The sequence below is a fragment of the Carassius carassius genome, chromosome 1 (assembly GCF_963082965.1).
Source record: "Carassius carassius chromosome 1, fCarCar2.1, whole genome shotgun sequence".
Taxonomy (NCBI): domain Eukaryota; kingdom Metazoa; phylum Chordata; class Actinopteri; order Cypriniformes; family Cyprinidae; genus Carassius; species Carassius carassius.
The window spans coordinates 51,884,598-51,912,457 of NC_081755.1; the positions used below are offsets into that span (position 1 = coordinate 51,884,598).

Sequence of the window (27,860 nt, forward strand, 5' to 3'; positions counted from 1 at the left end):
ATATTGTCATTCCTTATCTACTTATTTGTATTTTTATATTCTTTTATTATGTGTTTTATGTTCTGTCGCTGTCATTCTGTTGCACTGTGGAGCTTCTGTCACGAAAACAAATTCCTCGTATGTGTAAACATACCTGGCAATAAAGCTCATTCTGATTCTGATTCTGTAAATATGAATATGAAAGGTTCTAAGTATAATGTAGAAACGTTTATTTTCTGTAAAAAATGACATTGCAACAATTTGCTTTGTGAAAAAGTAAAAATAAAAATTATAATACATATAAATTTTTTTTAATTGAATTATGCCTTATCGTTCAGCCTGTTAAAATATATATATATTTCCAGATCCTGGTAAAATGTATGATGTTTTTATTTTGTTAGTGATGACTCAAACTACTGTAAATGTTTTGTTTTGTTTTATACTGTGTGTGATCGCATAATCCATATAATGGCCTTTTCTTCTGCTCCCTGAAAGGTTTTTTTTTCCAGTTCTCAGTTTCTCATGCTCACACAGTTCAGCGTCTGAAGAGCTTTCTGCACTTAAACAAATACTCAATAAACTCTAGTTAGTACAGCTGTGTTTTTTCAGGACTGATGAAACCATTAACTTCTTCACTGATCTGTGAAACTCTTCCCACATTGATCACATATGAATGGCTTCTCTCCAGTGTGGATATACATCTGTGGTCTTTTATGTTTTGCAGAGTCAATGAAAGTCTTTCCACATATGAGTGGGGAGTGACTGTGAATTTATTACTTATACATATATATAGGTCTGACCAGACAAATCCCATGTTAAAATCCGGACAGTCGTGATGGTGTGAACAGAGTTAACAGATACCTATCAACCAATGTCCTGTCCTAACTGGTTTCTCCACTAAGTGCTTTTTCCACTGCATGGATCTTCATGTGTTTCTTCAGGTGACTTTTATGAGCAAAACTCTTCCCGCACTGATCACATGTGTGTGGCTTCTCTCTGCTGTGGATCCTCTCATGTGCTTTCTTATTTCCTAATAAACTGAATCTCTTGTCACAGTGTGAACACTTGTAAGGTTTTTCTCCAGTGTGAATCCTCTGGTGCCCTTTTAAACACTGTGCTGTAATAAAAGTCTTGTCACACTCAAAGCACATGTACTCTCTCACACCAGTATGTATTTTCTGATGCTCTTTTAAACTTTGCGGGAGTGAAAAACTCTTTCCACATTCAGAACATGAATGCGGCTTCTCCTTTGTATGAACTGTCAAGTGTTTCTTCAGGTATGAAGCACACAAAAAAAAATTCCGCACTGATCACATGCGTAAGGCTTCTCTCCAGTGTGGATCATCATGTGTTTCTTAAGGTCTGTTTTTTCTATGAAGCTATTCCCACACTGATCACATGTTAACGGCTTCTCTCCAGTGTGGATGTTCATGTGTATCTTAAGGTTTCCTGATTGTGTGAAGCTCTTCCAACATTGATCACATGTGAATGGTTTCTCTCCAGTATGAACTCTCATGTGAAGCTGAACACTTGTTCTGTTTGAAAATGTCTTTTCACACTGTTCACACATGAACGGCTTCTCTCCGGTCTGGATCCTCATGTGACTCTTAAGGTTTGATGAATTTGTGAAGCTCTTCTCACATTTATCGCATGGGTATGGTTTCACTCCAGGTGTGGATCATCAGGTGCTGCCTAAGCTGTATTTTTTGTGTGAAGCTCTGCCCACACTGATCACAGGTGAATGGTTTCTCTCCAGTATGAACTCTCATGTGAAGCTGAAGATTTGATCTTTTTGAGAATGTCTTTTCACACTGTTCACACATGAATGGCTTCTCTCCAGTGTGGATCCTCATGTGACTCTTAAGGTGTGATGATTGTGTGAAGCTCTGCCCACACTGATCACAGGTGAATGGTTTCTCTCCAGTATGAACTCTCATGTGAAGCTGAAGACTTGCTCTTTTTGAGAATGTATTTTCACACTGTTCACACATGAACGGCTTCTCTCCAGTGTGGATGCTCATGTGTTTTTTAAGTAGTCCTTTATCTCTGAAGCACTTACCGCATTGGACACATGTGTGTGGCTTCTCTCCAGTGTGGATACTCATGTGACTCTTAAGGCTTGATGATCGTGTGAATCTCTTCTCACACTGATCACATGTGAATGGTTTCTCTCCAGTATGAACTCTCATGTTAAGCTCAAGACTTTTTTTGCCTGAGAAACTCTTCCCAGATTGAGTGCAGGTGAAAGATTTCTTGGCTCTTCTTTTCTTTAAAAAGTTATGTTTAGTGTTCAAGTGGCTTAAAGGCTTTTCTCCAGGTTTGTTATGTTGTTTCTCCTCCACTTCACTCAGTTCTTCACTCTCCTCATTCTCTTCCATCAGCTCTGAAATGAATGAATAAACAGTTTAATTTCATTGTCAGCACATAAAAATAATGAAAAGACAGAAATACAAAGTGATCAATAATTTTGATGCATTTTTATAAATGAATTTAAACTTTGCAAGAACAAGCTCATCTTTCGGTTATTATTTTTTAAAAACATTACATGCACTAATCTCATGTTTCTAATGTAATATTAAATTATTTTACATTTTTATTCAAGCATTGCCATGATTTTGGGAAATGTTTAATTTATTCTAACAAAAACGGTGTTATTAATAGTGGGCATTCACACTATGTTTCATAGCATTGATTTTCATTCAAACGCATAGGACTGTGGGAGGCTGGAATGTCTGACCTGCATATTTGTATCAAGTTAAGATGTATGACCTAGAGACGTTACCTCTGTTATAGAGGTGTGCATTATTTATCATACCATAATATCTTCATTGTTGTTTGTTGCAAAATTACATTATCAATTGTCACTTGGCCAAAAAATCTTGTAAGTCCATTCATGATGACAGCACTCGTTAGCTTGTCATTAGCGTTTTCATTCGAACCTATCGCTGTTTTCTTTTCTACTCTCGCTCCAGTTTTTCACAATTTCATCAAACAACCGCAGTAAGAATATTTAATCAAGCACGGTGAGTAATGGCTTCTCCTGTCATTGTTACTTGCACCTCTTGCCACATGTACAGTTTATCTATCTCTGTCGCTGATGAGGGATTCACATGTGATAAATGCAGGGAAATAGTTAGGCTGACAGAGAAGATTTCAGAATTAGAGACACGCATCCAAACTTTAATTGAGGACAGTAAGAATGTTAGGGCTCTAGATACAGCTTTGGATGCGTCTAGCTCAGGGATTCCTGTACATTGTTCGGTTCCGGAAACAGAGCCCCAGCAGCAGGGCAACTGGGTGACGGTGAGGCAGCGTAGTCGTGGGTCAAAACACCGCTCTTCTGTTCCGATCAAAACATTAAACAGGTTCTCCCCACTCAGTGATGCACCCACTGAGAAACCTGATGAAAGTGCTCTAGTTATTGGTGATTCTATTGTACAGAACGTGAATATAGAGACACCAGCCACCATAGTCAAATGTTTACCGGGAGCCAGAGCGCCTGACATCTTGGCAAATTTAAAAGTGCTGGCTAATGCAAAACGTAAATACAGTAAGATTGTTATTCATGCCGGCGCTAATGATGTTCGACTTCGCCAGTCGGAGATCACTAAAAATAACATTAAAGAGGTGTGTGAACTTGCAAGCACGATGTCAGACACTGTAATATGCTCTGGTCCCCTCCCTGCTTACCGTGGTGATGAGATGCATAGCAGATTGTCATCACTCAATGGCTGGATGTCTAAGTGGTGCCCACAGAATAACATAGGTTTCATAGACAATTGGACGAGCTTTTGGGGCAGACCTGACCTGTTGAAAAGAGATGGTCTTCTTCCCTCCTGGGCTAGCGCCACTCTTCTCTCTAGAAATATGGCAAATAGTCTTAGTGTTTATACTTGACTAACTGGGGCCCAGGTCAGGAAGCAGATAGACTGGCTAAACCGACCGTCTGCTAGCTGCCTCCCGTCACAGAGGTCAGTTAATTCTCAGCACATAGAGACTTTTTCACCTAGATATCACACTATAGCGACTGTGTCTGTTCCCCGAACTAGAAAAAACAAAAAACGTCCAAACCAAGTTAAGATTAACAATTTAATTGAGGTTAAACAAATAAAAAAACAGAAGCAATATGGATAAACAAATGATAAAGCTTGGCTTATTGAATATCAGATCCCTTTCTACGAAAACACTTTTTATAAATAATATGATCACTGATCATAATATAGATGTGCTCTGTTTGACAGAAACTTGGCTAACACCTGATGATTACATTATTTTAAATGAGTCCACCCCCCAAGATTACTGTTATAAACATGAGCCGCGTCTAAAAGGCAAAGGTGGAGGTGTTGCTTCAATTTATAACAACGTTTTCAGGATTTCTCAGAGGGCAGGCTTCAAGTATAACTCGTTTGAAGTAATGGTGCTTCATTTAACATTATCAAGAGAAACAAATGTTAATGATAAATCCCCTGTTATGTTTGTACTGGCTACTGTATACAGACCACCAGGGCACAATACAGACTTTATTAACCCTCTTGGCGCCACGGTCGAGTTTACTCGACAAGATGCGGCACTGAATAAAACGGCCGATTTTGTCAAATAGGGTGTCAAATTTCATGCAACCTCCCCTGCACCAGATAGCAGACATGTAATACTTCATCTCTGACTCAAAAAAACGTAATGCTCCTATACAAAATCTTCGAGCTAGAGCGCATTGAATCAGTGCAAAAAAAAAGCGGAGCTAGTGTGAGACTGAGCCATTTTATCTGACCAATATTGTCAACGTCAGCGAGTATTGGCAATAGATTATTATTATTATCATTATTATTATTATCTAATGGCATCAATAAAGCTTCAATAAAGCCGCAATGAGGTGTTGGGACTTCTATTCACGGACACTGATTCTGAAGGGGAATAGCTGCATTCAGAAGATGCCGGTGATACTGAAAGTGAAAGTATAGCCCTTCACCAAGCACAAACAGTGAATCCTTTGCCTAATGTAAATGGTCCTTTGCCAAATGTCAGAGGTGTGAACAATGTTTGCTGGGGTCAGAGTGTTCATCGCGAAATTAGCAGGCGTGTTATTGTTGCCGGGACGAGGCGGGAGATTTTTACCGCGCTAGACATGTATATTTGTCTTCTGAACGCGCCTCTCCGCAATCGCGGCGGCAGTATTGTAGTGGAGACTTTGTCTAATGCCACTGGGTATGTTAGACGAGGTTGAAGTATTCATAGGACAGTTAGGAGGCAAGGTGGGGAGTCGCAATGACACTGACAGTAGTCCGAGCTGTGCACACTCGGCGCGTGCCGAGTATAATATATATGTGCCCCATACATGGAATCAGAGTGCCTGCTGCATGTAGTAAATTGAAAATCCCAACTGCTACATGCATTCGGTTTGTTTCTACCATTTATTAGTAATGATTTACACCGTTTGTTTACTACTTACTATTTACCTGAGCATTCAGTATTGTGCAATATAGCACACAGAAGGTGAGGGACATTTTTTGGGGGAAAGAAGTACTGCATTTTATTATTTAAACGTGACTTTTCATGAAAATTCTATAATTCAAGATGGCCACCCCCATATGACGTCATATGCAAATTAGATGGGAAAATAAAATCCCTACATAAACATTGGGTCATCCTTAATATTTGTATAATTGACAGAAAGTCTCTATCTTTTATAAATTTTAAGATATAGCCTTCTGAAATTAAGATGTCCAAATAGAACGTTTTAGGAAAAAACCTCTGGCGCCTAAAGGGTTAAAGAGTTTGGTGATTTTACATCCGAGTTAGTTCTGGCTGCAGATAAAGTTCTAATAGTTGGTGATTTTAATATCCATGTTGATAATGAAAAAGATGCATTGGGATCAGCATTTATAGACATTCTGAACTCTATTGGGGTTAGACAACACGTTTCAGGACCTACTCATTGTCGAAATCATACTCTAGATTTAATACTGTCACATGGAATTGATGTTGATGGTGTTGACATTATTCAGCCAAGTGATGATATCTCAGATCATTATTTAGTTCTGTGCAAACTTCATATAGCCAAAATTGTAAATTCTACTTCTTGTTACAAGTGTGGAAGAACCATCACTTCTAACACAAAAGACTGCTTTTTAAGTTATCTTCCTGATGTAACCAAATTCCTTAGCATATCCAAAACCTCAGAACAACTTGATGATGTAACAGAAACTATGGACTCTCTCTTTTCTAGCACTTTAAATAAAGTTGCTCCTTTATGCTTAAGGAAGGTTAAGGAAAACAGTTTGACACCATGGTATAATGAGCATACTCGCACCCTAAATAGAGCAGCCCGAAAAATGGAGCGCAGCTGGAGGAAAACAAAACTAGAGGTATTTCGTATTGCTTGGCGGGAAAGTAACATATCCTACAGAAAAGCATTAAAAACTGCTAGATCCGATTACTTTTCTTCTCTTTTAGAAGAAAACAAACATAACCCCAGGTATTTATTCAATACAGTGGCTAAATTAACGAAAAATAAAGCCTCAACAAGTGTTGACATTTCCCAACACCACAGCAGTAATGACTTTATGAACTACTTTACTTCTAAAATCGATACTATTAGAGATAAAATTGCAACCATTCAGCCGTCAGCTACAGTATCACATCAGACAGTGCACTATAGACCCCATGAGGAACAGTTCCACTCATTCTCTACCATAGGAGAGGAAGAATTGTATAAACTTGTTAAATCATCTAAACCAACAACATGTATGTTAGACCCTATACCATCTAAGCTCCTAAAAGAGGTGCTTCCAGAAGTCATAGATCCTCTTCTGAATATTATTAATTCCTCATTGTCATTAGGATATGTCCCCAAAACCTTCAAACTGGCTGTTATTAAGCCTCTCATCAAAAAAACAAAACTTGACCCCAAAGAACTAGTTAATTATAGACCAATCTCGAATCTCCCTTTTCTGTCCAAGATACTAGAAAAGGTGGTATCCTCACAATTATATTCCTTCTTAGAGAAAAGTGGTATATGTGAGGATTTCCAGTCAGGTTTTAGACCGTATCATAGTACTGAGACTGCTCTCCTTAGAGTTACAAATGATCTGCTCTTATCATCTGATCGTGGGTGTATCTCTCTATTCGTTTTATTGGATCTTAGTGCTGCGTTTGACACAATTGACCACAACATTCTTTTGCATAGACTTGAACACTTTGTTGGCATCAGTGGAATTATATTATACCATATTAGCCCGGTCCTGTCAACACTGCACTGGCTCCCTATCAAGCATCGTATAGATTTTAAAATATTGCTTATTACTTCTAAAGCCCTGAATGGTTTAGCACCTCAGTATTTGAATGAGCTCCTTTTACATTATAATCCTCTACGTCCGCTACGTTCTCAAAACTCAGGCAATTTGATAATACCTAGAATATCAAAATCAACTGCGGGTGGCAGATCCTTTTCCTATTTGGCGCCTAAACTCTTGAATAGCCTACCTAACATTGTTCGCGAGGCAGACACACTCTTGCAGTTTAAATCTAGATTAAAGACCCATCTCTTTAACCTGGCATACACATAACATACTAATTGTCAGGACTCGGTATGATCTGTCCTTTTTCTTCCTTATTTTTACTTTGTTTATTTTTTATTTATTTTTTTTCGTTTCGACTCATTTTTCCTCACTTGTATTCATTTTGTTTTAATTTTTTCTCTCTCTCTGAGTTTTATAGATTTTCTCTGGTTTTTCTTTCCTTCGCCCTAGCGCCAGCTGATCTCGCTCAGCAATCTAGGCGGCGGCTTGTCTGACGCACCTGTTCCCTCTATCTCGTTAGTACTCACCCTATTTATTCTGTTTGATTTTCACCCCTCCTTGTCAGTGTGTTCTGTGACGTTTTGGCGTTTGACCTCGATCCTGTCCTGTTCCTTCTTTCTGGTCTGTACGCTCGTTGGTTTGTCTGCCCAGTTGGTGTAACGTGTGCTTTACCCTCAGAGTATTTCGGACTGCCCTTCTGGTACTTGACCTGGACTGGTTTTGACCCTGGTACTGCCTGCCGTTCTCAGCCCTGTCTGCACCTCGCTTGACCCCTTGTCTGTTCGACTATTCTCCTGCTTACTGTTTTTGGATTTGTTACCCCCCCTCTCTCCTGGTGCGCTCCGGGGCTGAGCGCACGACCTACCCTCTGTGCGGTTGGAGGATATGACTGTTTTTTTTCTCCTCTTCCCGAGGGGTTCTTGTTTTGTTTTTTGACGCCAAGACGTTCTATTTAATAAAGAACTATTTTTCAGCCTCATTCCGCTCTTGGGTCCTCATCTGTCCCTGTCCTTACACCACACACTGACCAAGAATGGACCCAGCTGAGAACTCATCTTGGCAGTCGGCTTTGGAGCATCAGGGAGCGATGTTGGGCCGTCACGAGATGGAACTGTCTTCCACCCGTCACTCTGTGGAGGCCTTGTCAGCTCAGATCACGGATTTGGTGGGTCGATTCGATCGTCTCACCCAACAGGAGTTCCCTTCACCGCCTCCTGGGCCTCTCCGTTCCACTTTCTCCTCTGAGCCAAGAGTTAACAACCCCCCCCCCCCCCCCCCGTGTATTCCGGTGAGCCTACTTGTTGCAAAGCCTTCCTTATTCAATGCGAGGTGGTGTTTTTTCTACAGGCTCGAACCTACGCATCAGATATCTCCAAGGTGGCCTATGTCATCTCCCTGCTCTCAGGTAGAGCACGTGATTGGGGAACTGCAGTATGGGGATCACAGGCAGGGTGCTGTTCTGACTTCGGTTCTTTTAAGGAGGAGATGATTAAGACTTTTGATCAGTCGGTTTTTGGCAAGGAGGCGTCCCGGCTGTTAGCGCGTCTTCAACAGAGCAGACGTTCAGTGGCAGATTATTCTGTGCAGTTCCGCACCCTCGCCGCTACTTGCGGCTGGAACGCCGAGACTCTTATCGCTCGCTTTTTAGAGGGACTCCACGACTCCGTCAAGGATGAACTGTTTGCCCGCGAGGTCCCTGAACGGTTGGATGATGTGATCAGTTTGTCTCTCCGCATTGACGCCAGGAGAGAGTTATGCCGTCGAGTTCGAGCGGACTCCGAGCCCATCCCATTTGCCCCTCCATCCCAGAGTGCCGAGGAGTGTGAGCCTATGCAGGTGGATCGCTTACGCCTCACACCCAAGGAGAAACAGCGCCGCCTGCTGGAGGATCTCTGCCTATATTGCGCAGCTCAGGGACACCAAGCTCACTCCTGTCCTGCTAAGGCTGCTCGTTCGCCTCCGAGAGTTAATTTGAGTGGTACTGCCATCTCCCCCACTCACAGGTCACGCACTCATCTGTCTGTGTCTCTGTTTACTAAACACTCTTTGTTTAAGGCTTCAGCACTCGTTGATTCAGGAGCAGAGGGCAACTTCATTGATGAAAAATGGGCACGCGCTCGGGATATACCCACCCAATCCCTGCAGTCTCCCATAATCGCTCACGGACTCGATGGCCAACCACTTATGCAGATCTCTCGGATCACTGATTCGGGGAGTGTTCTTACCTCCGGGAACCACCGGGAGGACCTCAAATTCCTAGTTTGTAAATCTGTCCCTTTGGTATTGGGTCATCCTTGGCTCGTTCGTCACGGGCCGAACATTAACTGGGCAGACAATTTAGTTTTGTCATGGAGTCAATATTGTCATACACATTGCCTTCTGTCTGCTTTCTCCCCGGTCTTTGTTTCTGTTTCCCAACAGGAGGAGGAGGCGAATCTTTCTCGAGTTCCTGTTTGCTACCATGATCTGCGGGCTGTATCCCTTCCTCCCCACCGGCCATACGATTGTGCCATCGATCTCCTCCCTGGCATTTCTCCGCCTCGCGGACGGCTGTACTGTCTCTCCACGCCCGAGCGCGAAGCGATGGAGAATATTTAAGTGATTCTCTGGCAGCCGGTATTATTCGTCCCTCTTCTTCTCCGGCCGGGGCGGGGTTCTTTTTCGTGAAGAAGAAGGATGGCTCTCTGCGCCCCTGTATAGACTATCGAGGATTGAATGACATCACAGTTAAGATTCGGTACCCTCTGCCGTTGATGTTTTCGGCTTTCGATCTCTTGCAGGGGGCCGAGTTCTTCACGAAATTGGATCTTTGCAATGCTTACCATCTAGTGCGGATCAGGGAGGGGGACGAATGGAAGACCGCGTTTAACACGCCTCGTGGGCACTTTGAATATCGGGTTCTTCCCTTCGGGTTATCCAACGCCTCAGCTGTCTTTCAAGCACTTGTCAACGACGTGCTGAGGGACATGATCGATAGATTTGTTTTTGTTTATTTAGATGACATCTTAATTTTCTCTTCTTCTCTTCAGGATCATGTTCAGCACGTCCGACAGTTGCTTCAGCGGCTGTTAGAGAATCAGCTGTTCGTTAAGGTGGAGAAGTGCGAGTTCCACGTTCAGTCAGTTTCGTTCTTGGGACACATCATCTTGGTGGGGGGGATTCGCATGGATCCTGCTAAGGTGGGGGCCGTCTCCGAATGGCCGGTACCTGATTTCCGCAAGGTGTTACAGCGGTTCCTGGGTTTCGCCAATTTCTATAGGCGATTCATCAGGAACTTCGGGCAGGTGGCGGCCCCTCTGACCGCGCTAACCTCCACCAAGGTCAACTTCCGTTGGTCAGCGGATGCCCAAGCGGCGTTCGAGGAATTAAAACGTTGGTTGCACTTCAGCCCCCATCCTGGTTACTCCGGATACTTCCCAGCAGTTCGTGGTGGAGGTGGATGCGTCAGAGGTCGGCGTCGGTGCCGTGCTCTCCCAGGTATCCTCCTCAGATAACAAATTGCATCCTTGTGCGTTCTTTTCACACCGTTTGTCTTCCGCAGAACGAAACTACGACATCGGTGATCGCGAATTGTTGGCGGTTCGTCTGGCCTTGGGGGAGTGGCGTCACTGGCTGGAGGGAGCGGCTGTTCCATTTCTTGTGTGGACTGACCACAAAAATTTGGAGTACATTCGGTCTGCACGCCAGCTTAATGCCAGACCGGTGTCGGTGGGTGCTCTTTTTCGAGCGCTTTGACTTCACCCTCTCTTATCGACCAGGGGCCAAGAATGTTAAACCTGACGCGCTGTCTCATCTTTTCGCTTCTCCAGGCGAGCCGCCCCCCGACACTATAATAACTCCGGGGTGCGTGCTGGGGGCGCTTTCCTGGGGAATCGAGAAGCTCGTCAGACGAGCGCAGGGGGGAGTTGGGGTGCCCGCGGGGTGTCCCACGGGTCTGCTCTTCGTGCCCAGGTCAGTTCGCTCCGCCGTTCTCCAGTGGGGTCACTCCTCCAAGATCATGTGCCATCCAGAAGTGAGGAGGTCGCTGGCTGCCATCCGCCAGCGGTTTTGGTGGCCTGCCATGGCGGAGGATGTACGCCGGTTTGTGGGGGCGTGCCCGGTCTGTGCTCAAAATAAGTCTTCTAATTCTTCTCCCGCTGGTCTGTTAATGCCGCTTCCCGCCCCTGGTCCCATATTGCCCTGGATTTTGTGGTTGGACTCCCTCCATCCAGTGGCAATACTGTAATTCTCACCGTAGTGGATCGCTTTTCCAAAGCGGTCCACTTCGTTCCCCTTCCTAAACTCCCCTCGGCTAAAGAAACGGCCCGGGTGGTCAAAGATCACGTCTTCCGGATTCACGGCCTTCCGGAGGACGTGGTTTCTGACAGGGGTCCCCAGTTCGTTTCACATTTTTGGAGAGAGTTCTGTCGACAGATTGTCTGTCATCAGGCTTTTATCCACAGACCAACGGCCAGACTGAGCGCGCCAACCGGGATCTCGGTTGGATGCTCCGCTGCCTGGCATCCCATAACCCCTCCTCCTGGAGTGATCAACTCACCTGGGCTGAATATTCTCACAACTCATTACCGGTGTCGTCTACAGGTATGTCCCCATTCACGTGTAGTCTGGGTTATCAGCCTCCTCTGTTTTCTTCCCAGGGCTCCGAGGCAGCTGTCCCCTCAGTTCAGGCTTTTGTTCAACGTTGTCGCCGCACCTGGAGGAGGGCCAGGGAGGCGCTTATCCGAGCTAGGGGACGGGTTAAGACTGCCGCAGACCGCCACCGAAGGTTGACGCCTCATTATGTCTGCGGACAGCGCGTGTGGCTCTCCACCAAGGATTTGCCACTGAAGGTCCCGTCACGAAAATTGGCGCCTAAGTTCGTTGGGCCGCACCGTATTTCCAAGGTCGTCAACCCGGTGACGGTCTGTCTCCGGTTGCCCAATTCTCTTCGTCGTGTGCACCCTGTCTTCCATTTGTCCAAGGTTAAGCCTGTCTTGCGTTCTCCCCATTCCCCTACTGTGTCTTCCCCTGTCGCCCCCCCCCTCCACCTGTTATGGTTGACGGTTCTCCTGCATATAAGGTTAGGAGAATCTTAGACTCCAGACGTCGTGGGCGGGGACATCAGTACCTGGTGGACTGGGAGGGGTACGGTCCGGAGGAGAGATGTTGGGTTCCGGCTCGGGACGTCCTGGACCGCTTGTCATCGACCAGTTTCACCAACGCGGCCCTTCCTCGGGGGCGCCGGGAGGTGCTCCTGGGGGAGGGGGTACTGTCAGGACTACCTCCACACTTTTTTTCCACACTTGTATTCGTTTTGTTTTCATTTTTTCTCTCTCTCTGAGTTTTATAGATTTTCTCTGGTTTTTCTTCCCTTCGCCCTAGCGCCAGCTGATCTCGCTCAGCAATCTAGGCGGCGGCTTGTCTGACGCACCTGTTCCCTCTATCTCGTTAGATCTCACCCTATTTATTCTGTTTGATTTTCACCCCTCCTTGTCAGTGTGTTCTGTGACGTTTTGGTGTTTGACCTCGATCCTGTCCTGTTCCTTCTTTCTGGTCTGTACGCTCGTTGGTTTGTCTGCCCAGTTGGTGTAACGTGTGCTTTGCCCTCAGAGGATTTCGGACTGCCCTTCTGGTACTCGACCTGGACTGGTTTTGACCCTGGTACTGCCTGCCGTTCTCAGCCCTGTCTGCACCTCGCTTGACCCCTTGTCTGTTCGACCATTCTCCTGCTTACTGTTTTTGGATTTGTTACCCCCCCCCTCTTTCCTGGTGCGCTCCGGGGCTGAGCGCACGACCTACCCTCTGTGCGGTTGGAGGATAAGACTGTGTTTTTTTTTCCCCTCTTCCCGAGGGGTTCTTGTTTTGTTTTTTGACGCCAAGACATTCCATTTAATAAAGAACTATTTTTCAGCCTCATTCCACTCTTGGGTCCTCATCTGTCCTGGCACTAATATGCTTTTAAATATCCAAATCCGTTAAAGGATTTTTAGGCTTTATTAGGCTTTATTAGGATTAATTAGGTATACCGGAACCGGAAACACTTCCCATAACACCCTATGTACTTGCTACATCATTAAAAGAATGGCACCTACGCTAATATTTGTCTGTTTCTCTCTTGTTCCGAGGTCACCTTGGCCACCAGATCCAGTCTGTGTCCAGACCAGAGGGTCACTGCGGTCACCCGGATCCAGTACGTATCCAGACCAGATGGTGGATCAGCACCTAGAAAGGACCTCTACATCCCTGAAAGACAGCGGAGACCAGGACAACTAGAGCCCCAGATACAGATCCCTGTCTCAGAGGAGCACCAGGACAAGACCACAGGAAACAGATGATTCTTCTGCACAATCTGACTTTGCTGCAGCCAGGAATTGAACTACTGGTTTCGTCTGGTCAGAGGAGAACTGGCCCCCCAACTGAGCCTGGTTTCTCCCAAGGTTTTTTTCTCCATTCTGTCACCGATGGAGTTTCGGCTGCTTGCCGCTGTCGCCTCTGGCTTGCTTAGTTGGGGTCACTTCATCTACAGCGATATCGTTGACTTGATTGCAAATAAATGCACAGACACTATTTAACTGAACAGAGATGACATCACTGAATTCAATGATGAACTGCCTTTAACTATCATTTTTGCATTATTGACACTGTTTTCCTAATGAATGTTGTTCAGTTGCTTTGACGCAATGTATTTTGTTTAAAGTGCTATATAAATAAAGGTGACTTAGACTTTGACTTGCTTAGTTTCTAAATTAATCAACTGTTTTGCACAAATCTTTTGAGTCAATGATCCACCCATTCATTCGTTTATAAAGAGTCAATCACTCAGTGAGTTATATGAACAATTCAATGCATCACTCAAGACTTCATGCCAACTACTGGTGGTTTTAGTGTAATATTTATTCATCCATGACAGTCCTAAACCAGTCAAGACCAGCACAAAAACACAATCAGCAATCAGGGTTGTGACGGTCGTCGTCACTGCGGTTGTCTACTGCCACCAGCAGTATAGTGCACGTGAACTCACACACTTGTTATGTGCACAAGTGTAATAACAGTTATAGTGGAATTTTTTTTAAAAATGTATTTAGACTATAAGTCTATGGTAATTTAGAAATTACCTCCATTGCCATAGACAGCATTTCCTTTAGATTGTAAGGTTTGACCATTTATGCATTAAGCAAATTTATTTTGTGTTGGGCAATGGACCTTGTTGTAAAACCTAATAATACATCGTCGATTTGGTGTCACCAAATCCGCATTTGTACAATTGTCTTTAAGTTCCAGTGAACACAAACACCTGGCTGGTCAGGTTTGGTGAGGTTTCTCCAAACTAGACAAATACAAATGAGACGGCGATAAATGAAGATGTAGGGCTGTAGCTATTGAATATTTTAGTAATCGAGTATTCTACCAAAAATTCCATCGATTAATCGGATAAAATGTGTTTTTGCTTAATTAAAGTGCAATATTAATTATGCAAGAGAAAATAAGACTCCTGGGTCTCTTAAAATGAACAACTAAGTTCCCTTTTTTAGAAAACATTTTTTTTTTACTTTTTAAATTTAATTTAATCTTGTGCCTTATATGGTAATCTTTCATTTCACAATGTATTTTAGTACATGCATTTGAGAGACGTTTTTGTGTGCTCAGTGTGTCAGTTTTAATCACTTTTTTGGTGATTTAATGACTTAGCTGACAACAGAACGAGTATGATCAAAGTTTCTTGTCCATGTTATTTATGATGAAGTGATTTAGAGCGTGCGCCACATATCTGCATACTGTTGAAGAGTGTGCGCTGTGAGCACAGTAAAACGGCTGATGGGACAGGGAAGTGTGTTTTACTGACACATAGTCTAACAACATCTCATCAAACTGAAGCTCATTTGGCTGCTGTAGCTTTTCCGTGCTCACTAGCATCTGATGCTGAGGTGAAGCTCAAGTGCGCAAATTTGATGTGGTCATAAAGAGATACGGCGTTCCGCATCTAAATAAATGCGTTTCTTGTCAAGAAAAAAATGGACAAAAACTGCAATTTTGAGTGGGGTGGCCAAAGGAGTGGTCGTGGCAACCCCCTTGGCTCCGGCCCTGTTAATACATTTGGCTGCTTTTAGCCTTACCCTTGAGTTGATTCACCCTCCGCCCATGAAGACAATGTTTGCCCACCACTAGCTCTGCATCCCTTTACCTAAATTCATTTCTTCATGATGTGCCCTCTAGAAGCTTGCGCTCTGTAAGTGAACAATGCATTATTGCTCATCCCAAAGAAAAACAATTTCTTTCAGGGACTTTTTATTAAATGTTCCCTCCTGGTGGAATGACCTGTCTTACTCAGTCTGAGCAACTGAGTCCTTAGCCATCTTCAAGAATCGGCTAAAAACACATCTCTTCCATCTTTACTTAGCCCTCGAATTCTAGCACTCTCTATTCCAATTCTAATCTTAAAACATTAATACATAAATAAATAAAGTTGTCCCTTTAGACTTACACTCCATTCATTTACTACTTCCTTTCTTAAAGAAAAAAATAAAAATAAAATAAACCTAGCTTTTTTAATCTTTTTTGTATTTCTTAAGTTGCTTCTGAAAAAAAGTTAAGTGATGTGGCATACAGCCAAGTATGGTGACTCATACTCAGAATTCGTGCTCTGCATTTAACCCATCCAAAGTGAACACACACAGCAGTGAACACACAAACACACACATACACAGACACACACACACACAGAGCAGTGAGCATCATATGCTTTGGTGCCCAGGGAGCAGTTGGAGGTTCGGTGCCTTGCTTAAGGGCACCTCAGTTGCGGCTCAAACCCACAACCTTAGGGTTAGGAGTCAAACTCTCTAATCACCACAACTTCCCCTTAGTAAAATCCCAAAATAACAGTGTTAAGGTCCATAAAAGTTATGAAAAGACATTGTCAAAATATTCCATCTGCCACGTGCAATCTGGATTATATGAAGTGAAGGGAACACTTTTTGTAAGCAAAAAGTCTGTGTCTCTCCATATCACTGTATGCTATGTATGCTCTTTTGTATCATCCACACCACAAGTATGTACTTTTGTTTCAAATCAAAGCTAAATACATGTAGGAACAGCATACGCAGCATACAGGGGTTTATGTAGAGACACAGAGGAGGCTTTTGCAAGTCGGACAGAATTCAGCTTGGAGAAAATCTGTCTTGAGCCTTAACTTTGCCAATTATATGCATGTAAAATGTTACAGAGTACATTTTGAAATTTCAGAATGTCAAGTTCTACTTCTGTAGGTTTTTGGTGAAAGTAACTCAAAAGTAATACAGGTGTGGTGAATCGAATTCTGACCAGAGGTGGGTAGAGTACCCAAAAACTGTACTCAAGTAAAAGTAAAAGTACTTCTATAAATATTTACTCAAGTAAAAGTAAAAGTACTAGTCTGAATAGTTACTTGAGTAAGAGTAAAAAAGTATCGGATAAAAAATCTACTCAAGTAGTTAGTTACTAGTTACTTTGGGTCATATATACTGAGCCTATTTTTTTTAGATATATAGATAAAATGTATGTAATGTATGTGTGTGTGTATAAATATATATATTTCATCAGCCTTTACTCCAGTCTTCAATGCCATATAATTCCAATATGTTGATTTACTATCATTGATGTTCTTTTTATCTTTCTATACATCAAATAATCCTAAACAAAATGTCACAGGTTCCAAAAAAATATTAAGCAGGAAAAACTGTTTCCAGCACTGGTAATAAATCAATATATTAGAATTATATTTTGAAGGATCATAAATCTGAAAATTGAAAATTCGGATTTGCACCACAAAATAAATTATATTTTAAAGTTTGAATTATATATGTATAAATAACCTCTGACACAGAGAAGAGAGAAAACTCCTCACATGACCGTTAAGTTACCGGACATCTGAACATAACAAACCAAATGCACATTGACGGATCTTCTTCTGTCTGCACGCAGAAGTATATTTCTGCAAGCGTAAATATTGTGGAAATATCATAATTAATTGTGTCTAGGCATATGGGGGTCGTCATGTGACACAGCAGCCACAACAACATATTGACAAATTATTATTAAGCATTATTTATTTATTTTTTTCATTTTTATTAGAAACATTCCCAGACGCATGAACTATGTAATGAAATATCTCGATTCTCACATTTCATAGAATGTTAATAATGATAATATGCAATGGTCAAAGTAGCCTAATTATTAAATTAAGTAATTTATTATAAAACCCTGTCTGTTTACTTAAGTAACAGATATAGGTGTCATGCCATTACATATTTTTAATACGACTGACTTTATATTAAATGTGAATTTAACATTGAAAGTCAATGTGATATAAAAACAGCTACTGATCTTTCATTGTTCATAAAGAGAGCAAATAACATTTACATTCTCAAAGATCATTTTCACTGACAGTCTAGAGTTCAATCACTCTCAGAAACTCCCATTAAAATCACTAAACCTTTTTACACTGTGAAATCAATATCTTATTTACAGATTCGTACACACATCTGCACTTTGTTGTTTCTGACGAGAGAATTCGCCAGAAAGAGGTCTCCAGTCAGCGAGCGAGTGAAGGAAGCACCGGAATTGTACTGATGACTCATCTGAACGCCTCTGATTGGCCATTGCATTAATAAGCTCAACAGAATCGTGTGTGATTGGTTATAATGCGCAGTGCTGTAAAAACGCATCTAGCTCTGGCTCAGCGCCAGCCAGCGATCACAGATCTGAATTTAGCAGCTGATGATATGACTTGCTGAACGTACTCTCACCGGTGTGATTGTATTAATATTAATAAAATATTAATCGGCTATTTTTTGTCTTTTGGAAGCTGCATTCAACTTGACTCCCCTCTGTTATAAGCCACACACGTACAACAAACTAATGTCACAGTGGTATCGTGTACTGTAATCGAATGTAGCCCAAGTTATTACCTGTTAAACAGTAGACAGCACACGCGGTGTTCATCTAATAAGGATCTCCATCGCAAGCAAATAATAGCCTTTGCAGATTTGCTTTCAATTCAGTGCAGTTGCATAGCCACGTTTTCAACGCTGCTGATGTTAAACATTACAACTCTGAGTGAACCGCTTCAGACGCTCAGCGCGTGCGGCAGGGAACTGAACGAATCATTCAAACTGATTCATGAACCAATTCACTCGTTTGCCAATTGGTTTGATCAAGCCTTTGAACAGAGTTGCCCAAAAGAATGATTCATTCGCGAATGGGCATCACTCATTGCCCAGAGAAAAGTAGACGGCGCGTTTGGAATAAACTGAAGCGTTTATAACATGTATTGAATTAAGATAAAGTAACGAGAGGAGCGTCGCCCACAGTAACGAAGTAAAAGTACAGATTTTCCCCAAAAAATTTACTCAAGTAAAAGTAAAAGTACCCATCTTTAAATATACTCCAAAAAGTATTAGTTACCCCAAAAAATTACTCAAGTAAATGTAACGAAGTAAATGTAACTCGTTACTACCCACCTCTGATTCTGACTTTTACCATATATTAACTTGCTCTGTGTTCTTCGGGTTTTTAATGAGAAGCACATTCTCTTGATGTATTTGTAACCCCGTATTTAATTAAGCCTACTCCCTTCGAGGAAATTCATTCTAAATATTGACAGTCATAGACGCTTCGCCAAAATGTGGAAGCGAAACTGGACCGCAAGGCACTTCTGGGTATTTTTGTATAAACTGGAGACATATGACCAATATCTCTTATCTATTTGAGACATGACTTCAGCCCAGATCACAATATCTTTTGTTTTGAAGGGATATAAAAGAGGTGCAGACACCCTCCCTTTTTTCAGACTTTAATTTCTCATCTTTGACTTCTCTTCTCGCTTTTGCCTCTTCAATTTACTTTACCTTTTATTATGGGCTTACATTGAATACTGTGACTTAGAACTTTTACATGTTTATTCAACTCAGATACTTTGAATTTCAGACACTTTAGATACTTTGAATTTTTAATACTTTGACTTTTGTGATACTTAGTATGTTTATATACTTTGTATTATTATTTATCTTGTATTTTTAACAGTTTGAATACTTTTTGGATATAATAATAATTTTTACTAATCTTGGATAGGCATAATCCATCATATATGGATTGCTTTTAAAACTATATTAACTTTGGATTTGTATTTTCTACATTTGAAGCTGGTTATAATACTTAATTTTGTTTGCAAGTTATGATTTGTAGTTTCATTTTCTATATTTTTCTGAATAAATCTGCATACTAAACCACCACCCACCGTCTGACCTGGATTGAATTCTGCATCAAGGAGTAATGTAACGCATTATGATTCTGAGATAGTAATATTCTAAGGTAAGGAATTTCTTTTAAATTACAGTAACAAGTAATCTATAATGTCAACTTTTTTACTCAAATTGTTCTTATTTTATCTTTCTAGTGCTCAAATAAAGTTTCTGTCTATTGTTTTATAACTGAAAAGACTATGCAGTGGTATATTTAATGACTAAATAGTTTGTAGAAACCTTCAATACAGTTGGTAAATATTTTTTATATTTGGGGGGGTGGGGGGTACTACACATAGTCTCAGAAAAATATTTGCAGGAATGTCATTTTTCATGACATCTTCAGATCCGAAATAGAAACTCATGAGACATGTGACTTTCAACCCATTACTTTTCTAGATTGCTCCAGGACTAATTTCATGTATGTTTATATCAAATAAAAAAAAAAAAATGTGTGGTAAAAAAATGTCAAGGCACTTCAGTGTCTATAACTTTTAATCTATAACTCTGGTTGATAACTAAAGCCCAAAGGGTCTTCTTTCCAAAGACACCATAATTATGTGAGTAACACACTGAAGTAAAGAACTGTTACAATTTTAATTTAGGTAGGGCACTTTCACTTTGAGTCGCATAATGCTGGCTAACAGGAGTCGTAGAAAAAATATAAATGGTGGAGGCCGTTGATCTGCGCATCCACTTCTTGAATTTTTGGACGAACCGCAAAGGAAGCTGAGCCCAGGCCTCTTTGGTTGATTCTGTGTTAAGGTAAGGCTTGTTATTCACAATTATGTGTTGGCCGTGTGGCTAGGTTGTTATAGGTCTGCGTGACACTCAATGTCTTAATTGAACGGAGGAATTCAGGTATTCTTCTGTGGCCTGACGAGTAACTAAGTCATTGCAAGCGCACGAACACCTACTCAAACCTGTTACTTCTGTCATGACTTTCCTCCTTTTAAAAACTGTGACACACAGGAAGTGACATCATCTGAGCTCTTTCTACAGCAGGAAAATCACCTCAATCCTTTGTTTCAGTTTCCACATAAGCTGCAGCGTTATAAACTATATTGAGAAATGTCCAAAATATTTGGTAAAACATTTGTGAACCAGTTATAAAATGAATAAATAAAACAGTTAAAGTATTATTTAATCTCATCTGACATTGACGATCAATATGAAAGTTTCCCAAACCTCCCTTAACTCAACATGTTGTAGATGATTTGTATGGCTTCATACTCGCATTGTTTTATTTCAAAGCTCTGAACTGTTCATTAATCCGAGATCATCAATATTAACTTACAATCTGTATAAAATGTAATTATTTTTGTAATCAAGTTATTCTATTGTTATCAATATGTGTTTCTTGTGTGTAAGGAGGCCTTCAGGAGAGTAATTATTCTGTTATGATCATAAACAAAAAGAGCATTTTGTTCCCATTTAATAGTTTATCATCCGTTTATCTAAACGTGGTGAAGTGTTGGAGTCTTTATAACATGAATGTTCTTCAGCATCATGAATGAATGAAGAATAACCATCAACCTGTGTGTTCTTGAGTATCTTCAGTGTGTTTGATTCTGCGAGGTTCTCGATCTCTCATCTTCCCTCTGTCCTCTTTAATAAACTGATTCTAGCTCTTCTGATGATTTGATGCTCGTCTTCATTTGTGAACTGATGGAGATAGTCCTGCAGTTATTGCTGAACTACTGTGAGGGAGGAGGAGTGTATCTGCCGAAGAAAAAAAAAAAACACATATATCAGTTTCTGAATTTGTTCTTATATGCTCATTTAAAGGGAAATTTGTACATTTAGGAGTACAAGAGCTTGTGATTGCTAGTACCATGAACTTAAGGGTCTAAATCTCGACTCTAGCATATTATAGGCTCCCTAGATTGCCCCAAAGACAAGCTGTTCATTGACACATCTACACATTGATATCTGTTTCTTTATCTATTGTGAAGTGATGCAGAATTCAATCCATGTCAGACGGTGGAGGTGGTTTAGTATGCAAATTTATTCAAACTACATTTCATAACTTGGAAACAAAATTCTTAAGTAATATAAGCAGCTTCAAATATAGAAAATACAAATCAAAAGTTAATATAGTTTTAAAAGCAATCCATTTATGACGGATTTTGTCCATCTAAGATTAATAAAAAATGAGAACTGTATCCAAAAAGGTATTCAAACAATTAAAAGTTAAAAGTATCTGAGAATACAACGTATCTGAGTTGAATACAAACCTGTGAAAATCTAAGCCTGGGTCAAAGTATTCAAGTGAACCCGTAACAAAATAGAAAGTAAATCAAAGATGCCAAAGCGAGAGAGAAGTCAAAGATGAAGACTGAAGACGAGACGACTGAATGGGGAGGGTGTCTGGACCTCTTTTATATCACTTCAGAACAAACGATCTAGTGATCTGAGCTGAAGTCATGTCTCAGTATAGATAAGGGACATTTATCATATGCCTCTAGCCTTTACGAAAATAACCAGATGTGCCTTGCATCTAGTTTCGCTTCCTCTTTCTGAAACCCAGAACGTTCTATGACAGCCAATATTTGGAATTAACTTCCCCAAAATTGAACGGGCTAGCGATGCACCGAATATTCGGCCACCGAAAATTTTCGGCCGAAAATGGCCCAAAAGAGCATTTTCGGTTTTCGGCCGAAAGACTTTTATCACCGAAACAACACGGCCGAAATGTTGTGATGACGCAAACAGAAACCGCGACCTGCACGTGCACCTGCATAGCGCAGACCACGAGCTCCCCGCGACATTCACTTCACACCAGTGAGAACATTCTCTCTCTTCTTATTCCTTTATTCGCAGCACTAAAGCGTCTCCTAACAAAGAGATTAAGACGGACCACGAAGTGAAAACAAAGAAAAGTAGAGTCTGTTAGCACACGTCTCACTGAGATCTTTTCGGATCCTCTGCACTTCATCGTGAATGTGCTTGATCCGCGTTATAAAGACCATTACTTGGATGCGGAAATAAGGCAGCGTGCACAAGAAATGATCCAGGCCGCGCTGGATGCAGAGAACCCACGTGGAGACGGAGAAGCTCCAAGTGCAGGAGACTGAGATCAGAGCGCAGAAAAAAAGACTCGTCTCTGCACCAGATGAGGGGCAAGCACCCTCGGTGTCTGATGTGTTCAGTGAAATTCTGCAAGAAAGTGCCTCAAATAATAATAATACGTTGGCTATTTTGTTCTTAGGCTTATATATATATATATATACACACACACACATACATACATAATATCAGATTGTAGCCATATTTCTGCTAGATTTCTGCTTTAATTTGATAAAAATGTTTATTTATGCCCTGGCCCTATTTAAATACACTCTCTCAAATATTTCTCAAATGTCAGGCAGATGACAAGCTCAACTGCTCAACAGCTAGATGGTTATCTGTCTGAAGTCCCCATCCCCAGAAGTGATAACCCTCTTGCGTATACTGGAGAAGTAATGCACTTTTCTAGTCCTACAGAGAACAATTTCAAATGCACTTCACCTAAATGCACTTTGTTTTTATGAGAGAACAGTTTATTTTAAAACCTTTCTGCAGGCCAGTAGGCCTGTACATTATTATTTAATATACACATGAGTGGGATACATTTTTAGTTTGAATTTTATTTTATACTGTGCATTGTTGCAATGTGCTTAATACATATTTGCATAATTTCTAATTATGTATTTTTATGTTTTTTTTAATAATTTATGTAATTGTAATTATCTTTGAAACTAATATTAATTTATGCAATTGCAATGTCTTAATTTTAGTAAAGTTAGTACACGGTCATAGCAGTAAATGCAATGGTACTAATAATTGGCATAATTTCTTTCGGTGTTTCGGTTTCGGTTTCCGGCCTTGGTTTTCTCTTTTTCGGTTTTCGGTTTCGGTCAAGAATTTTCATTTCGGTGCATCCCTAGAACGGGCTCAATAAAAATACATAAGAGCATGTGTTCTTCATCAAAAACCAGACATAGAAAAGAATAAACAACTGGAGATAAGAGACATTTTGGAACATAATAAAGATTTGCTGTCTAAGATGTCTACCATCACATGGCTGCAGAGGTCTGCAGAAACACATGGAAGAAACCTCTTATTTAGGGCAACATACATTTGAACACGTGGCAGAATTCAGAATCCCATTCACCATTGATATCTGTCTCTTTATCTATTGTAAAGTGAGTGATGCTAATTCACAAATTATCTTTGCTAACCCTAACAATTCTGTTTTATTAAAATAGAGTCAGATTTGTAAAAATATAGAAATATTACATAATGTTATGTAATGTAAATTCTTTCAAATGTAAATGGTGTGGGGGGGAAACAAACACCAATGTGACTCATCAAACACTACAGCTGAATATCTAGCTACAGCAGCATAATATGTCCACATGAATCTAAATATAGTTTGATTTTCTTGTAAGTTCATTCATTGCAATAAAGTAACTTAATCGGAATATTTACATGCTGAATTTTTATATACGCGCTAATCAATCATAGAACCTCCAAAAAATAAAAAAATAAAATAAAAAAGCACCAAAGCAATATTCTATATATTTACATATATAGCAACTATATTCATCGATTAACATTTACATACAGATTTAAAAAGTTTTGCGTATCAAGGTAAAGTATTAAGCAGTAACTGTTTCAGCGTATTTTAATAATGTAAAGCAACTAAAAAATACCAAAAGAGTAAAAAAAAAAAATGTCAGCAGACAGCAAAATTTCAGATCGATTCCCATCAGTTCTCTTCACAGATCTTCAAACTTTAACTTTTGACCTGACATTCAGTAACAGTTCTAACTCCAAACATCGACACAACCACACACACAAACACTTAAAATCGCTCATTTCTGAATGAATTCATATTTTCCTCACATGCTCGCTGCTGCTGCTGCACTAAAAGTGTATTTCAGTAAAAATAAGCAAGAACAGACGCATAAGTAGCTCCGAACACGATGAACACATGACAGAACTGAGTCTGTAAAATGTCACTTAATCAATCTGTATAAAGTGTGTTTGTCGGTTGAGTAAATAAGAGAAATACCGTGAGCTGCTCCTCTCCTCAGAAGACTAGATGCTGACTGAAACCAGTGATGATGTGTCGTTCGTGAACGAATCCTTCTTTTTGAACAAATCTTTTAGTTGAAGGAATCGTTGTCGTAATCCTCTGACTCATATTTCACGTTCACTGAAGTTCCTCCTTCCTCCCTTTCACAGCAGCGCGACTATTAACAGCGCATGGGCAGCTCGGTGAACCGGGTATCTCTGTGAACTGTTTCATCCTGTCAAAGAGTTACTCAACCTTCGAGTATGAGATGTGATGGAGCATGTGATTTGTTGAATGAACGAAACAGTGAACAAATCATTTTGGTGAACGAACTGAAAATGAAGAAATCTCTTGAAATAATCATAATTTCCACCACAAACTGAAACTGGATGAGCACCAGTGTTGCCAGGTACCAGGAAAATCTCCAGCCCAAAATTAGTGCATTATCACCACCATCTGAACTGGAGTGTGGAGCATCATATATGTATGTGTATGTCATACTAAATAAATAATAATAATAGTCATGAATAAATAAATAAACATCATTTTACTCTCTAATATTCTTATTCCCTTTTATGTTACTTTATATATCTTCTTACATCATGCTTCCATCTTCTTTTGTTACTTTATCTTCTAGCGTTTGTTGTTATATGCTCTACAATGCAACAGTACATGCTTCACAGTTTCAGAAATACCAATCCACAATCCATTCAGATGCTTCTTGATTCGGGTTAGATTTCCATTTATTGCAGTATGTCCTATTTTAATTCTTATTATTACAGACTCTTCTCATTTGATCAATCCCATGCATTTTTAAGAGCTTTCCTAATTAATATTTTTGCTATAAATACAGATTTAAAAAAAATAATAATAATAATCATAAAAAATATGTGGTTCTTCTCTCAATAACTATTTCATATTGTGGAATAACTGTTTTCATAGTTTCTGTATATTTTGAAACATCTGTAAATATACGGAGTAACTTATTATTATTTGGTCATAATCCTGTTTCTTCACTTCAACTGTTAAATAAAGATCTACTAGGCTAGAGGCATTACAAACATCCATCATGGAACTGCTGACATGTGTACTGTATTACTGAATTTGATATTTTACATCTATCGATTCTGCTATTTCCTCTATCCAATATTCTTAATATTATTTTTTGCATATTCCCAACTTTTAAAAAAAATATTGTTTTAGTAGGGTGCTCATTGTTGTGTCCCATCAAAGATGCCCAGTATACCATTTTCAGTTGCTTCGGTGTTATTTCCAATGGCATTTCTCCCATTTCAACTTGCATGGAGACTCTAGGGTAAATTTTAAATGCCCCACAACATAATCTCAAATCTTTATTTATTGAAGACTGAACTTTCTTAACTGTATATGATACATTTAGGCCTCTTTTCCAAACTGCCCCATAAACAATCTACCCAAAATATAATTAATCTTCTTCTTTGATGTTTATTGGCAGTTTGTAACCCAACTGATTGGTGCATTACTGCCACCCACTGGAATAAAGTATGGATCAGGATTTTGCTTGTAGGACAAAATAAACCATAAAAACCAATAAAAACAAATAAACAAACTAGGAATTAAAACAAAACAAATAAGTACAAAATCCATCAAAAAGACTACAGGTGCATCTCAATCAATTAGAATGTCATGGAAAATTTCATTTATTTCAGTAATTCACCTCAAATTTTGAAACTCGTGTATTAAATAAATTCAATGCACACAGACTGAAGTAGTTTAAGCCTCTGGTTCTTTTCATTGTGATGATTTTCGCTCACATTTAACAAAAACCCACCAATTCACCATCTCAACCAATTAGAATACTCCATAAGACCAATAAAAATGCTTTTAGTGACTTGTTGGCCTTCTGGAAAGTATGTTCATTTACTTTACATGTACTCAATACTTGGTAGGGGCTCCTTTTGCTTTAATTACTGCCTCAATTCAGCGTGGCATGGAGCTGATCAGTTTGTGGGTCTGCTGAGGTGGTCTGGAAGCCCAGGTGATTTGGCACTGTGGGCAGGTGCCAAATCCAGCTGGAAAATGAAATCATCATCTTCAAAAAGCTGGTCTGCAGGAGGAAGCATGAAGTGCTTCAAGATTTCTTGGTAAATGGGTGAAGTGACCTTGGTTTCCAAAAAACACAATGGACCAACACCAGCAGATGACATTACACCCCAAATCATCTCAGATTGTGGAAACTTAACACTAGCAACTTGGGCTTTGAGCTTCTCCACCCTTCCTCCAGACTTTAGGACCTTGGTTTCCAAATGAAATACAAAACTTGCTCTCATCTGAGAGGAGGACTTTGGACCACTAGGCAACAGTCCAGTTATTCTTCTCCTTAGCCCAGGTAAGACTCCTCTGACGTTGTCTGTGGTTCAGCAAATTCCTTGACACGTCTGTGTGTGGTGGCCCTTGATGCCTTAACCCCAGCCTCAGTCCATTCCTTGTGAAGTTCCCTCAAATTCTTTAATTGATTTTGCTTGTCTGGTGGTGTTAATGTTTACCAAAGGTGAAGCTCTCTCAGGCAGCGCCTTCCTCCGTACGCACCTGCCACATGTTTTGACTTTTCTCTCGACATCCAGAGCCATCTTTGGCCAAAAGAATCTGGTCCTTACAAGATCCAGTGTACGATCAACCCCCATATGACCCATATGATCATGTAGGCTGGTCAAAACTGTGTCACGCAGTTCAGCTGGGAGCACAAGCTGATAAAAGGTCTGAGATCCCACTTGGCGTCTCCGGTACAAGATGTTATTACGGAGTTCAAGGCGATTTAACTCCCTCAACAACAGTGGAAGCTCAGTGAGTTCATGTCGCAAGGTTGGTGGTGGTTTTTCTCCCTGCTCAATCTGGGAAATGACATGCTTTATACTTTGATCAGCTCTTTGTTTAATCGCAAGCTCAGCAAAACCTAACACCGGGGCGGAGGTAAGGCTCTCAATAACCAGGTCAAATGCCTGCTGGCAAGCGGGTGTCCAGCGACTCCCAAAAACCTCCTTTGGGTTGCGGTACTGACCTGCTTTCCCATCTGACTTCAATTTCTTGTGAGAAGGTGGGTAACCAGAGGTTAGATTGTGGAGGGGCTTAACGATGTTAGAGTAGCCCTTAACAAACCTCCTGTAGTACCCAGCAAACCCAAGAAAAGATCTCAGCTCTCGCAGGGTTTTTGGGACTGGCCAAGTCTTAAGAGCAGCAATCTTCTCCGGATCAGTCTCGACTCCATTTCTGGAAACTACATGCCCAAGATAA

General features: G+C 40.6%; 1 pseudogene; it reads right to left on the reverse strand.

Moving 5' to 3' along the window:
• Positions 1-1,291: 1,291 nt before the first annotated feature.
• Positions 1,292-21,999, reverse strand: LOC132093804 (gastrula zinc finger protein XlCGF8.2DB-like; annotated as a pseudogene).
• Positions 22,000-27,860: the final 5,861 nt, after the last annotated feature.